This window comes from Eretmochelys imbricata, chromosome 9, assembly GCF_965152235.1.
Source record: "Eretmochelys imbricata isolate rEreImb1 chromosome 9, rEreImb1.hap1, whole genome shotgun sequence".
In the NCBI taxonomy this organism is placed as follows: domain Eukaryota; kingdom Metazoa; phylum Chordata; order Testudines; family Cheloniidae; genus Eretmochelys; species Eretmochelys imbricata.
This window is the reverse complement of record NC_135580.1, coordinates 55,207,026-55,222,829: the sequence shown is the minus strand read 5'-3', so window position 1 is coordinate 55,222,829 and position 15,804 is coordinate 55,207,026. Positions and strand designations below refer to the sequence as shown.

The 15,804-nt window shown below is 47.4% G+C and overlaps 2 protein-coding genes across 2 annotated transcripts in view; both read left to right on the top strand.

Moving 5' to 3' along the window:
- Positions 1-15,564, top strand: part of SEPTIN2 (septin 2) — an 85,564-nt gene extending 70,000 nt beyond the window's left edge. The window contains exon 13 of the mRNA XM_077825616.1: positions 15,546-15,564. The gene's annotated coding sequence lies outside the window, so the exon portion shown is untranslated. The remainder of the gene's footprint in view (positions 1-15,545) is intronic.
- Positions 15,546-15,804, top strand: part of FARP2 (FERM, ARH/RhoGEF and pleckstrin domain protein 2) — a 235,941-nt gene continuing 235,682 nt past the window's right edge. Inside the window, exon 1 of the mRNA XM_077825588.1 lies at positions 15,546-15,645. The gene's annotated coding sequence lies outside the window, so the exon portion shown is untranslated. The remainder of the gene's footprint in view (positions 15,646-15,804) is intronic.

The following is a 15,804-nucleotide window of genomic DNA, read 5'->3' as shown; positions in this document are numbered from 1 at the left end:
AGCCGAGCCACTGGGGGTTGGCACCACAGACCCCTAAGCCCAGCCGAGAGGAGTGGGAAGGGGGTCCTCGACAATACCGGGCTCACGCTCCAAGACAGGTGTTGTGGCCACGGTATCCTTAGGTGGAGAATCAGCAGTGGGGCCCCCGCCCAGGAAGGATGTCGGCTACCCTGCAGCAGCAAGGGATGCCCCTGGTGACTCAGGTCCTGGCTGCGTGGCACTGGCCATCACCTCAATAGGCTTGGTGGCCGTTAGCAAGGTGCCATTTGCGGCCGGGCTGGTGGAAGAGTCCAGGGGTTCCTCAGAGGCGGGAGCAGAAGCAGCGGTTGGGGGAGGGAGCATGGGAAGAGGGGGGCCAGGGTGAGGTCGCCCAGATTGAGGCCCGTTGGCAGAGGATCATCCTCCCCCTGGGTGACTGGGGTCAGACCCAGGGCCTCAGTCTCCTCGAAGATGGAGGGGAAATCACCACCCACCACCCTGGGGACCTCTTCGCTGGTACCTGAAGTGACGCTTGCCTCGGATCTTGCGGGGGCCTTAGGTGGCAAGGGGCTACATCAGTGGCCCCCTTGAGGAGGGACGCCTCCATTGCTGCCATGTCATCCCCAGCTGGCTGGGGCAAGGCAGAAGGCTTGGTGTCGGTGGCCCCCTTCCTGGTCTTTCAGGGGGCCTCCTCATCAGATGGGAAGAGCGGAGCTCGAGCCTTCCGCTTGCCCCGCTTCCCCTCCACTTGGACCCAGCCCTCCGTGGCGTCATCTGTGGGCTGGCTAGCAGGGGTCGGGTCAAGGGCAAGGGCGATGGTACGGGGAGGTAGCGGTGGGATGGTACAAGGGAGGAAAGATTCCCCCTGGGGTGGGCCCTCTCCCATGCCTGCCGGTACCCTCACTGCACCCTCCTCCACAGGCCCTGCCAGAGTGCATGCAGCAGAGGCGGGGCTCTTCCACTCATCTGGGCACACTGAGGGAGATACCCATAGGGCCCAAGCTGGGAAGGAGGAGGGCGGCTCTGGGCGCTGGGCAGCCAGGAGCGCCAGCAATGAAGGGGCTGGCACCTGGGGAGGTTTGAGAATAAACAAGATGAGCACAGACCAGCCTTGGATTTTTAACACCCAGAAAACCCAATTAGATTCTTAAAAAACAGAACTTTATTAGAAGAACTAAAAAAAAAAAAAAAAAGATAAGAGAACAACTCTGTAAGATCAGAATGGAAGATAATCTTACAGGCAGTCAGATTCAAAACATAGAGAATCCTTCTAGGCAAAACCTTAAGTTGCAAAAAGACACAAAAACAGGAATACACATTTCCTTCAGCACAGCAAATTTCACAAGCCAAAACAAAGAAAACCTAATGCATTTTCTAGCTAGATTACTTACTAACTTTACAGGAGTTGGAGGGCTTGCATCCTTGATCTGTTCCCGGCAAAGGTATCACACAGACAGACAAAAGCCTTTTCCCCCCATCCAGATTTGAAAGTATCTTGATCCCTCATTGGCCATTTTGGGTCAGGTGCCAGCCAGGTTACCTAAGTTTCTTAACTCTTTACAGGTAAAAGGACTTTGCCTCTGGCCAGGAGGGATTTTATAGCACTGTATACAGAAAGGTGGTTACCCGTCTCTTTATATTTATGACAAGGAGTAAGGAATGAAGTTGTTTGATCCAGTCCCTGTAGTCTGCCTCTTCTTTAACAAACCACACAATTCTGCACCTGTGGCACCAATCCTGGAAGCTGTGGTATAGAAGAGGCTCCAATATTTTACCACCAGATTTTCCACAAAGATTAGTAAACACTGGTGACATCTGAATCCTGTCTACATTAGTTTCCACCACTTCCTCCACTGGTGATGAAGCTTGCTAATGTAACAAGACCAGGCAGCACATCTACTCTAGAGAGCTACTGCATTGCTAACTGAACCAGTGGGATTGCCCTAGTGCCAATGGCAAGGGTGCAGTTCTATCCGACACAACACAGCTCTCTAGTCAAATGTTACAGGTGTCTTCTCTTCTGTATACCTAGCCCATAGCTGTCCACACGGGCATATTGTGTCTCTTGTCTTTGGCTCTACAGAGCTCTTGCTTCTGAAGCCTTGTTTCCATGCCATGGTGGCACTCCATGGCTTTTCTGGGCTCGTCTCTGCACTTGTCTTGGTGCTCAAAAGCAGAGTGACTGTGTCCTCAAATTCTTGTTTCTTGAACTCCATCTCATAAATCCCTTTCAGTGTTACTCTGAAGGCCAAGATTCTCTCATTCTTTGCATGCAGTTTAGGCCAGTGGTCTGCCCTTCATGGGGGTTGGAGGCTAGGCTGATCTATTCTGTGTTGGGCCATCTTTCTAGAATCTAGATTTGTCCTTGGTGATGGCGGTGGTCTGAAAGGAGGAGAAAGAGGAAAAGAGGCCTACTGATACATTAGCCACCAGCACATATCCAACACTAGGACCCAAGCAACTTTTTCAGTTCTTTATGGAAGTCATTCCATCTTGGAATTCAACACGGTAAGGACCATGGACTCTCTTACATTTGATTTACTGTTGTCCCCTTGATAGAGGTGCATAGGTGTGGGGAGGGGGGGAAACTGTATAGAGAAGTACAAAGGTACTGACATTGGGTTACTTAGTGCAGGAGTCTGGACAGAACCCCTTTACTGAGGGTTAACGCCTCTCTGCTGAGGGTTTCTATTAGAGTGAATGGTGATGATCTCACACAGATGACACAGGATCCACTCTGGAACTGCTTAGGCCTAGTGAGTTTCTGCAGTGGCATGGGGAAATGAACATTCCCTCTTAAATTAAGTGCCACGCTAGATCTTGGGTTTTAATGGAGATTTTCTCAGATTACCCTGAGGACTGTGGGAGAGTAAAATCTAAAATCAACTGCCAGGTTAGTTTGTTGCCCCATACCTGATGGCTGGCAGTAGGGGTCTCAGAAATAGCTGTATTTCCACCAGCACCACCCCCTTGCCTGTATGCAATGACTGGAAGATAGCTAATGTTACACAAATATTTAAGAAGGGCTCTAAAGGTGATCCTGGCAATTACAAACCGGTAAGTCTAATGTCAGTACCGGGCAAATTAGTTGAAACAATAGTAAAGAATAAAATTGTCAGACACATAGAAGATGATTTAGTTGGATGATTTAGTTGGGGATTGGTCCTGCTTTGAGCAGGGGGTTGGACTAGATGACCTCCTGAGGTCCCTTCCAACCCTGATATTCTAAGATTCTAAGATCATAAATTGTAGCACAGAAGTCAACATGGTTTCTGTAAAGGGAGATCGTGTCTTACTAATCCATTAGAGTTCTTTAAGGGGGTCAACAAACATGTGGACAAGGGGGTCCAGTGGACATAGTGTACTTAGATTTCCAGAAAGCCTTTGACAAGGTCCCTCACCAAAGGCTCTTATGTAAATTAAATTGTCATGGGATAAGAGGGAAGATCCTTTCATGGGCTGAGAACTGGTTAAAAGACAGGGAACAAAGGGTAGGAATAAATGGTAAATTTTCAGAATGGAGAGGGGTAACTAGTGGTGTTCCCCAAGGGTCAGTCCTAGGACCAATCCTATTCAACTTATTCATAAATGATCTGGAGAAAGGGGTAAACAGTCAGGTGGCAAAGTTTGCAAATGATACTAAACTGCTCAAGATTGTTAAGACCAAAGCAGACTGTGAAGAACTTCAAAAAGATCTCACAAAACTAAGTAATTGGGCAACCAAATTGCAAATGAAATTTAATGTGGATAAATGTAAAGTAATGCACATTGGAAAAAATAACCCCAACTATACATACAATATGATGGGGGCTAATTTAGCTACAACTAATCAGGAGAAAGATCTTGGAGTCGTTGTGGATAGTTCTCTGAAGTTGTCCATGTAGTGTGCAGGGGCAGTCAAAAGAGCAAACGGGATGTTAGGAATCATTTAAAAAGAGATAGAGAATAAGACGGAGAATATCTTATTGCCCTTATTTCAATCTATGGTACACCCACATCTTGAATACTGCATACAGATGTGGTCCCCTCATCTCAAAAAAGATATACTGCCCTTCAGAAAAGGGCAGCTAAAATGATTAGGGTTTTGGAACGGGTCCCATATGAGGAGAGATTAAAGAGGCTTTTCAGCTTGGAAAAGAGGAGACTAAGGGGGGATATGATAGAGATATATAAAATCATGAGTGGTGTGGAGAAAGTGAATAAGGAAAAGTTATTTATTTGTTCCCATAATATAAGAACTAGGGACCACCAAATGAAATTAATGGGTAGCGGGTTTAAAACAAATAAAAGGAAGTTCTTCTTCACTCAGTGCACAGTCAACCTGTGGAACTCCTTGCCTGAAGAGGTTGTGAAGGCAAGGACTATAACAGGGTTTAAAAGAGAACTGGATAAATTCATGAAGGTTAAGTCCATTAATGGCTATCAGCCACAATGGGTAAGGAATGGTGTCCCAAGCCTCTGTTTGTCAGAGGGTGGAGATGGATGGCAGGAGAGAGATCACTTGATGATTACCTGTTAGGTTCACTCCCTCTGGGGCACCTGGCATTGGCCACTGTCGGCAGACAGGATACTGGGCTGAATGGACCTTTGGTCTGACCTAGTATGGCCTTTCTTATGTGATTGTTTTCGAGCGAATGGCAGGATGACTTAGTATTGTCCGAAACTAACTCCAAAACTAACACATCTACACTGGCAAAGATACAGAGCCGGCAGTTACAGCGCTGCTCAGAGAGCACAGAAGGAAAACCGCTGTTGTGTGTTCTCACTGCCAGCTGCCTGCGCAATAGTGTGTTCACGCTTGCAGCACTTGTGGCGCTATTTGGAGTGGTGCACTCTGGGCAGTTATTCCACAAAGCACCTCTTTCTCTTCTGCCACTAAGACTTGTGGGAAGGCGGAAGGGGTCACAGGGCATCCTGGGTTCTGTCCCAATGCCCCGTGATGCATTGTTTTGCATCCCAACAGTCCCTGTGCTTCCGCCTGCATTTGGCACCATATTTCAATCGTTTGTGTACTGCGCGCCCTGCCTCTTTCTGGCTACAGGAATGGATCCCGAGCTGTTGACAAGAATGCTGTTCAGACTGACCAATACATCATGAGTGACAGTGGAGTTATTCCTTAAACTACAAAGGCAAGAGGAGTGCAACATTGATCTCGCCACACATAGTAGCTGTGACACGAGATTGCTTGTAGCTCTCACAGAGGTGCTGACCACAGTGGAACGCCACTTTTGGGCTCAGGAAACAAGCACTGAGTGGTGGGATCACATCGTGATGCACATCTGGGGTGACGAGCAGTGGCTGCAGAACGTTTGCATGAGGAAAGCTACATTCATGGGACTGTGTGATGAGCTCCCACCAACCCTGTGGCACAAGGACACAAGAATGAGAGCTGCCCTGTCGCTGATTGCACTGTGAAAGCTGACTATTCCAGACTGCCTCTGATCAGTCACTAACCAGTTTGGAGTCAGGGAGTCGACTGTTGGACTTGTGTCGATGGAAGTGTGCAGGGCCATTAATCGCATCCTGCTCCAAAAGACTGACTCTGGGCAACGTGCATGACATTCTGGATGGCTTTGCACAAATGGGCTTCCCTAACTGCGGAGGGGCGATAGATGGCAGGCACATTCCGATTCTGGCACCAGACCATCTAGCCACCGACTAATTTAATCGCAAGGGGTATTTCTCAATGGTTCTCCAGGTGCTTGTGGATCACCGTGGGCATTTCACAGACATAAATGCAGGCTGGTCCGGAAAGGTGCATGACACATGCATCTTTCGGAACATTGGCCTGTTCAAGAAGCTGCAAGCAGGGACTTTCTTCCCGGACCAGAAGATCACCATAGGGGAAGTCGAAATGCCCATTGTGATCCTGGGAGACCTGCCTACCCCTTAATGCCATGGCTCATGAAGCCATACATGGGGCAACTTGACAGCAGCAAGGAGCAGTTCAACAACAGGCTGAGCGGGTGCTGTACTTCAGCAGGGCCAAACTGCAGATGGATGGATGTTGAGTGCAGTGGATATTGGGAGTCCACACTACTGGACTCTGAGGAGGGAGGAATGGAATGCTGTAGGTAGAGAGTGGAGCCAGAAGGTTGATAAGAGTGTGTTGGCGGTGTGGGGGGGCGCACCTGGGAAAGAGTTTTGCAATAGCGGCTGCAGGGGAGGGTGGGCACGGAGCTGCTCAGTTTGAAGAGCTAGTATCTCCTGGAGCGTGTCTGCTTGGCGCTCCATAACTGTTAAGAGCCGCTCTGTGGCTTCTTTCTGGTGTGCCGCGTTCTCCTTTCATTCCCTCTTCTCGCTGTCCCGCCACTCTTTCACTTCCTTTTTCTCAGCGACGGAGTGCATCGTAACCTCATGCATAAAGTCCTCCTTAGTTCTTCTGGACGCTTTCTAATTCTTTGCAACCGTTCTGCCGCCAGTAACAAAGAGGGAGGCTGTGTTCCCAAGGTCATCTCTGAAGTTTAAATGCAACATTTTACAGAAGCAGTATTGTTTGCAACACAGACAACACTGTTTCTGTGCTTTAAAACACAGCCAGTACTCATACACCTGACACTAACTGGCTGACCCCAGGCAAACACACATAAGCCACAAAATCCCCAAAATGGTGAGTAGCCGCAGGGGCAGGGTCAATTATTGTTCCCGGACCCTGCTGTACACTGAGTACGTGGCTCATGGGCACTTGGGGAGAGCCAGCACTGTAGGGGGGGCCTGATAATCATTTCTGTCCCACACTTTCCACAGGACATGATCATAATGGTAGATATCTTGCTGCTGAAGGTGAGCAGGGAATCAAGGGATGGTCTTCTCCAAGCCTGCAGCTTCCGCCCTGGCCCCTATGTGGCTAGCCTCTGTGCAGCTATGGTCCCATCTGCCCCCCTCGTGACAGCACAGTGGCATGGGAAAGTTACTGTTAATCTGGCAAGAAACAAAGCAGCTCTGCTGAGGAACCTGCGGGAGTGGATTGCCCAGTATCTCCACGAGAGTTTCCTGAAGATATCTGGGGGAGATTCACATGATGTGAGGGAGTGTATCGACAGCCTGTTATGCTGCTCAAACTAGGCATGAGGGGGAGACAAGCCTGCTTTCTGCAACCTTCCTGCCCCCAACAACTCTCTTCAGCAATTCCCAAAATCAGATCCACTTACCAGGGGCCTCCTCTCCTGTTTGCACTTTGCCAAGTTCCGACTGCTGTGACTGGCTAGGCTCCTCCGGGGTAGAAAAGAGCTCCCGACTGCATACATCTCTGGCCTCCGAGTCATCCTCTGCCTCTGGGTCCCCCTCCCCCTCTTCATCCAAGATTGCCTCCTCCTGACTTGGTCCACTCTCGACTGGCAATGAAGCCAACGAAGTATCCACAGGGGACTTCAGAGTGGAGTGGGGTCACCACTGAATATCGTGTCCAGCTCTTTGTAGAACAAGCAGCTCGTGGGCACAGCACCAGAGCAGCGTTTTGCCTCCCGCACCTTGTGGTAGGCATTCCACAGCTCCTTCACTTTGACCCTGCACTGCAATGTGTCCTTATCATGGCCCTTTTCTATCATGAATCTAGAAATCTGTCCATAGATATAATAATTCTGACGGTTGGAGTGCAGCTGTGACTGCACTGCCTCCTCTCCCCAAATACTGATGAGGTCCAGCAGCTCTGCATTGTTGCAAGTGGGGGATCGCCTGGTGCGTGGAGCAGGCATGGCCACTTTGCCAAGAAGGCCAATGGCATTTTGGGATGTATAAGTAGGGGCATTGCCAGGAGATTGAGGGACGTGATCGTTCCCCTCTATTTGGCATTGGTGAGGCCTCATCTGGAGTACTGTATCCAGTTTTGGGCCCCACACTACAAGAAGGATCTGAAAAAATTGGAAAGCTTCCAGCGGAGGGCAACAAAAATGATTAGGAGACTGGAACACATGACTTATAAGGAGAGGCTGAGGGAACTGGGATTGTTTAATCTTGTGAAGAGAAGAATGAGGGGGGATTTAATAGCTGCTTTCAACTACCTGAAAGGGGGTTCCAAAGAGGATGGATCTAGACTGTTCTCAGTAGTAGCAGATGACAGAACAAGGAGTAATGGTCTCAAGTTGCAGTGGGGAAGGTTTAGATTGGATATTGGGAAAATCTTTTTCACTAAGAGGGTGGTGAAGCACTGGAATGCATTACCTAGGGAGGTGGTGGAATCTCCTTCCTTAGAGGTTTTTAAGGTCAGGCTTGACAAAGCCCTGGCTGGGATGATTTAGTTGGGGATTGGTCCTGCTTTGAGCAGGGGGTTGGACTAGATGACCTCCTGAGGTCCCTTCCAACCCTGATATTCTTTGATTCTATGATCAAAGATGCGCTGAGACCACTGCATGCATCACTGAGCAAACAGGAAGGGGACTTTCAAATTTGCAAAGGAATGTATAGGGTGGGGCTGACGGTTGGTCACCTGAGGGCATGGCAGTAGAGTTCAAACCGATGGCCAGAGAGTGAGAACAGGCATTGTGGGACACCTCCCGGAGGGCAATCGCAGCACTGTAATCACCACGGCATCTACACTGGCACCGCAGCACTGTAGCCATGGAGCAGAAAGCTCTATGCCTCCCCTCAAGGTGGTTTTTTTAGAATGCTGCATCTGCGCAGTTTCTGTGCAGTAAGTGGCTTGGGAGTGTGTGCACCTTGGAGTTACAGCACTTAAAGCTGCTTTACTGTGCACAAACTTGCCAGTGTAGTTGGGGCCTCAGGCTTCACAGATGGCTGAAGTGCTAGAATGTTGTTCGGCTCAATACCAATGAGGCAGGTTTTTCTCCCAGTTCTGGAGCAGCTGATGGCATCCTATCTTTCTTGGATTGCACCTTCTTTTTCTTGCACAATGTCCTGAAATGATACTCTGCTGGGCAGAACTGTTAGGTCTGCAGTTGTAAACCAAGGTATTCCAAACCATAAGCTCAGTAGGGGCCATATCTCTTAATCACCCCGAATATGAACAAGTGCCTTGTCATCTGCCTTGTGCCAGCTTTCAGCTTAGTTGTATGATGGCTTCTTCTGAGACATGCCCCAAAATCGGCTGTCGCGTTGATCTAAAAGGAGTGGTTACTGGTGACAGGTGCATGCAAATGGGATCTAAAGTTTGTGGAGCCCAATAACAGGTGACGTTGGGCCAGCAAAGTCCAGAAGTTTGCAGGAGGGGATACGTAAGGGTTAGTTGGTGCACTGTGGTGGAAAAGCTAATTGCACCAGTAAAGCTATTATGCCAGTATTTGATGTCTACCCTGGCACAGCACCAATGTAAATTGACACAGGGGAAAGGGGACGGAGAAGGGAGGACTAGAGACAACACCGTATTGTTAGCCTTTCTCAGAGCAAGTGCAGTCCAGTTGTAGTATGATTGCCTGTATCTGGTTCATAGCAATTTTGGATGTCTAATGTGACAGGCATGCTGGGAAGTTCATACTTAGCATGCCAATATGCTCTCATGCAGACAGTTTGTCAGCTGAGTTTCATTGCTTGAAGCATGCCAATCACTAAGTTCATTTCCTCCCACATGAAGGTGATTGCTGTACATCTGGCAAGTCAAGTGAGGTGTCACCTATCTCTTATGGGGAGAACACTGCGTGTTTCACCAACTTCCTCTAGGCTAACAGAGGTAGCCCTGCAGACACTTCATCTTGACAACCTGGAAGATGGAATAGGTTCCTTAAACCAGGAAGTGTTGGGCGTTGATCATTGTGGGAAAGATTATAGACCCCTTGGCAAGCAAGGACTGTGGGGAGTTGTTAGCTCAGCAGAAACTGTGGCTAACTCCAGAGTTGTCTGGAACTCAGTATAGCTTCACAGAATAGACACAACCTACGTGTTTATGCTAAAGGAAACCCTACAGTCTTGCCGTCCTTCCGTGACAAGCCTAACTCTGTGCACATCAACTGCAGTGATGCAACACAGTTATGTAGGCTGAAGTATGGCCACACCCTAATAAAGCCCAACCTGCCAGATACAAAGTAGTTCTCAACCACAGTGGTCACACTGAGGAAATTGGTGGCAGAAGGAAAAGGGCTCTGGATTGACATGTCCAGCAAAAATATCTTGCTGATGGTGGTATGCAGTCCCTCTTGTCTCACCTTTTGCTGAAAAACCTGCTAGATCACCAGTTGAAAAATTACCTAATTTTATAAGTTATAGCCAAAAATTCCTGGGAAAACTCCCACAGCAGTATAAGCAAGCAACCCCAATCTTTCACAGTGAGCTAATCTCTGTATCTGAGATATGAGTGAGTAGACACACCCTGGGAGCTAATGCAAAAAATCCATTAAAACCTAGAATGGGAATATTCCTCACTGTCCCTTTGCCTTTATTAAAATACACTAAGGGAAGTGCAGGCAGTAAAATGCTATGTCCAGTACATATCACTGTTGCTGAGCAGAATTAGGATCTCCTCTGTCATCTTCAGTTAAATGTCTCCACTTTTAAAATGTGCTATCAGTTGCATAGGATCAAGCCTGGATAACTGTTGCAAAATCTGCCTTTAGTGATAGGTTCTGTACATCCAGATGTAAACAAGTGTTACAGAGAGCTGAGTCTGGTTTTCTGACTACTACGCAGTTTGGTAAGATGTCAAATTGAAACAGGTAAGCTAGTAAAAAACAACCTTTATAAATAAAAAATAAAACTAGCTCACAGCCACTAATTTACCTGCTTCCAAATATAAAAACTGTACCGCAAGAGTTGATACCACAACTCTATAAAGACTGCTGGATACATTCCATTTCCTTGATTTACACATCTGAAGGAAGTTATGTTCTCCAACCCAAATAATTGGAAACATTCCTCTGGAATTCAACAATTAAAATTCTCATTTTAAAAGTATCTTGCATATACTGAATAACATTGATCCTTTCTCTCTTTTTCTCAAGTTCTTTTGGCATATTACATATTGTGGCAGAGTCCTTAAATATCTTTGTATATATTTGTGCATACTTGTCATGTATAATGACAATTTCAGTCAGAGAAAAATTATATAATCCCACTATCCATTTCAAAGTAACTAATACATACAATTAGAGAAGGTCAAAACAGAAAAAATTGGTGACTATTCTTGAGAAAATGTGTCCCTTTTCTTTTGTACAATTTTGAAAATTAGTTATTTTCACCACCTATATGTACGATGTTCTTTACATGTTCAATGTAGATCATGCAACCTCCCCTTTGAGGGAGCTAAGTGTTAGACCCACTTTGCAGATGGGAAATTGAAGCAAGTCTTTGTCAGAACCAGGATTAAAACTCAGGACTTCCCGACTCCCAAATGTGTGTTCATTTCTCTCGTGTAGGCCATGCTCAGTGGATAATCTCAATGTTTGCCAGTTCTTCTTCAAGTGCTGTTCCTGTTGGTGCTCCACTCCAGGTGACGATGCACCTGGTGCCGTTGATCATAGATCTTTGGTAGCAGTGCCTGGTTGGGTTGCATGTGCACAGCTGTTGTCTTGCACCATTGTTTGAGTCTGTGCAGTGTGTGCACGGCCCGACCCCCTCAGTTCCTTCTCAGCTGTCCTCGGCTGAAGATGGAGCTCGGGGCAGTTAGTTTCTTCCCCTATTAACAGAAAAATTAGATAAGATTAACTTAGTTTTACCCTTCCCTTTAGATAAGTTAGTTAATAGTTAAAAAAAACCAACCAACCAAACTTTTTTCCCCGTTTTTCTTCAAGCTCTCTGCTCCCATGGAGCAAAAACCTTGATACGTATTTTTGGTCCACTGTGACCTCTCACTCTTTTACTTTAACTTGCCAAGCTCTCCTGGTTTTAAAAAATGCAGCTCCTTCAATGAGGCAGTGCTGCAGTCCAACGGACACTCACTCTGAGTACGGTGCCTCGGAGAGACGCACATTCCAGCCAAATGCGCCCACTTAAAAAACTTAAAGGTGAAGGCCTGACGGGACCAAGACCTGCACCTGAAAATGAACCTTATGGAGAAATCTCTCCAGCCCAGATCAGAGAAGGATGTATCTAAACTTTCTCCCAAGTGCTCTCCCTCCTGGTGGGAATCGACCAAGAGCACGGCTCCACCCTCTTAGGAGAAGAGGAAGCAAGCCTTGACCTCCCCACACAGGGAACTGACTAGAAAGAAGCGGTCCCCTGCGAGGTCGCTATCAGTGGTGCCGACAGCCTCAGCAGTCAGCATGTAGGACTCTCCCAGTTCCTCCGGCACCAGGCGCACTGCCCATAAGACGAAGGAGGCGAGACATGAAACGACCTGTGTCTCCTCAGTGCTGACAGCACTGACACCCGCGTTGGAATCGGTACTGGACACACAGCCGCCTCCAGTGCTGACACAACCGTTGGTACTGGCACCGACAAACCTCCCGGCACCGGCAGACAGCACAGCAATGGGGCCACCGGCACCTACTAAAGCGAAATACAAGATACCTAAACCATCGGAATCCAGTCACAACCCACCAGCGCCAAAACAATTCTTAACGCAGAAAGACATTTCTGTAGCACTGGTGCCAGAATCACCTGTACTCGGAACCGGGGGTTCTATTTTAACCCAACCAACTTCACCTATGGCATATTCAGTATTCACCAATAGTGATAATGATGACCAAAACCAAGAGGCGCAAGTGTTCTCACCGCCAGATTCTCCTACACCCCCACAAAAACACACCACTGGGGCTTTCCAATACAAAGAACAAGCGCAATGGCCATGGTATGGCCCACCATGGATGGGCCCTCACATGCCATATCCAATGCAATGGCCACCTTATAAGGCTCACCATGCCTGCATTTCCTCACCACCCAGGGCACAACTTCGGTGCCAACCAGTATCCCCTGTGCAGCTTACATCCATGGACACAGAGGACCCATCAGAGGAGCCTGAAGAAGAGGCCATATCTGAGACAGTGTCCCCAGAACACAACTCCTCCTAGTCTCCAGATGAAACTGTCATGCCACCTTCACCCACTCCGGCGGACTACTTCAAACAGTTTCAGGAGCTGTTCAAACGAATAACTATCAGTCAGGACATTCCATTAGAGGAGGTTCAAGAGAATTAACACAAGCTCTTAAAATTTTTGCAACACTCTTTGGCATAAAAAATTGCGCTTCCTATAAATGATGCCACCCTAGAACCTGCTGAAAACATATGGCAGACCCCAGCTAGAGCTCCACCAACATGAAAGAGGGCAGATCACAAGTGTTACATCCCGGCCAAGGGCATGGACTTCCTATTTGCCCACCCACAACCCAATTCCCTGGTGGTAGAGGCAGCAACCCACAGGGCAAAACAACCTCAACACCAATCCATGCCACAAGATAAGGACCACAAGCATTTAGACCTCCTAGGCTGCAAGGTATATACATCATCCACACTACAATTCAGAATAGCCAACTACAGCGCCCTCCTTGACAAGTATGATTTTGACAACAATGGCAAACTTTTCAAATTTACCATAGATATAGCAGAGAACAGGAGAGCCCAATTCAAATTGGTCCTGGTCAAGGGACAGCTGGTCGCCAGAATGGCCCTACAGGCTTCCCTGGACAGGCTGATATGGCAGCCTGTACTACAGCTTCTATGCACAGAGCTTCATGGCTATCATCATCTGGCATCACATAGGAGCTCCAATTAAGGTAGAGGACCTGCCCTTCAACAAGAAGAAACTATTTTTAGCAAAAACAGACAAGGTCCTGTACACAATGAAGGACTCACGAGCTACCCTGCATACCCTGGGCATATACACTGCACTCCCCAAAAGAAAGAGGTATCAGCCATACTGGAGACTCAGGGCACCACAATACAACCGCCTGCAATCCAGACTGTATGAAGCGGCAAGAAACTGCAATAGACCACCCATGCGCAGACAGAACAAATCATACCAGTCGGCGTCCCAACCATCAATTGGAAACAAACCACAATTTTGAAGGATTGGGTGAGGGTCTGAGTGACCACCCCCTAACACCAGCATTTACCTGCCCATTTGGCCACCGCCTACGTCATTTCCACAATGGCAGCAAATCACACAAGACCACTGGATTCTGGAGATAATGTATTTGGGCTACTCCATCCCTTTTACTTCCTGTCCACCTACCCTACCCCCTTCCCTGTCCCTCTGCAGGGACCCTTCTAACAAGCACCTACTACGACTCAGCGTTTATCATCTTCTTCGGCTAGGTGCCACAGAACCAGTACCTGAGGGAACTGGGATTGTTTAGTCTACGGAAGAGAAGAATGAGGGGGGATTTGATAGCTGCTTTTAACTACCTGACAGGTGGATCCAAAGAGGATGGATCTAGACTATTCTCAGTGATAGCAGATGACAGGAGAAGGAGTAATGGTCTCAAGTTGCAGTGGGGGAGATTTAGGTTGGATATTAGGAAACACTTTTTCACTATGAGGGTGGTGAAACACTGGAATGCGTTACCTAGGGAGGTGGTGGAATCCCCTTCCTTAGAAGTTTTTAAGGTCAGGCTTGATAAAGCCCTGGCTGGGATGATTTAGTTGGGGATTGGTCCTGCTCTGGGCAGGGGGTTGGACTAGATGACCTCCAGAGGTCCCTTCCAACTCTGTTATTCTATGATTCTATACCAACACCATACAGAGGGTGGGAATAGAATTCCTTCCATTTCCTAACCCAGAAGAAAAGTGGTGGATGGCGACCGATACTAAACCTACGAAGACTCAACAAATGCATATACTCCCAAAAACTCAAGATGGTCACATTGGGCACAATAACCCCAGCACTGGAACAGGGGGACTGGTTCTCAGCCCTTGACCTACAAGATGCATGTTAGGATATCGATATTCAGACCTGTCTGTAATGGCCTATACTCTAAGAATTTAGGTGTATTCTTATCACTTGTCTAGTTATAGAGGTATAAAAGAAGAATCAAAATCAATGTCTGCAGTGTAAGAGCCTTCTCTTACTGTGACAGTCTGAGGCCCTATGCTTAGGCTAAGGCCTTTGGCTAAGCAGCAGAGGTAGCCATAAGCTGCGAAGCGAACGATCACATCCTCACATTCCAAACTAGTCACATTGAAATAAGGTGCTATTGTGCTGTTAGGAATACAATCCTGTCCTGATAATGCCTATCACCTCCAGAGAAAGGGAAGTGCCTAGAAGATGTAAAAGGAAACTTAGTTTGATAGCATCCTGTCTGGCAAGAACTCACTTATCAATAGCTGGGATGTGAAATCCTCACTTCTGTATTGTTTTGTCATTATAGTTCCCACTTTGCTATTTTTGTCTGTATAATCTCTGTCTGGTTCTGTGACTGTTTCTGTCTGCTGTATAATTAATTTTGCTGGGTGTAAACTAATTAAGGTGGTGGGATATAATTGGTTACATAATCATGTTACAATAAGTTAGGATTGGTTAGTTAAATTTCAGTAAAATGATTGGTTAAGGTATAACTAAGCAGAACTCAAGTTTTACTATATAGTCTGCAATCAATCAGGAAGTGGGTGGTGGAAGGGAACATCATTCAGTAATCAAGTATAATTCGTAGCATTTGTTTGAGTGTCCTACCAGGTGTAATTCGTAGCAGTTGTGTGCGTGTCCTACCAGGTGTAATTTGCAGCAGTTGTGTGTGTGTCCTATCAGGTATAACTCGTAACAGTTTTGGCGATCACGAAGGGACCCTAGGCTCATCCCGACAAGCGAGACTGCACTCCTCCTCTCGGACAGCTCCAGCCGGCACAGGGTGAGTTCACCTTTGAGAACTCCGAGGAGGGGGGGGGGGGTGTGAGCCGTCGCTTAGGCGATAAGGTGGCACATTTGGAGTCTTTTTGGTAGCCCATTATGGGTTCTGGGCAGAGTGTAAGTAAGGGGACCCCTTTGGCTGAAGTTCTCGAGAATTGGA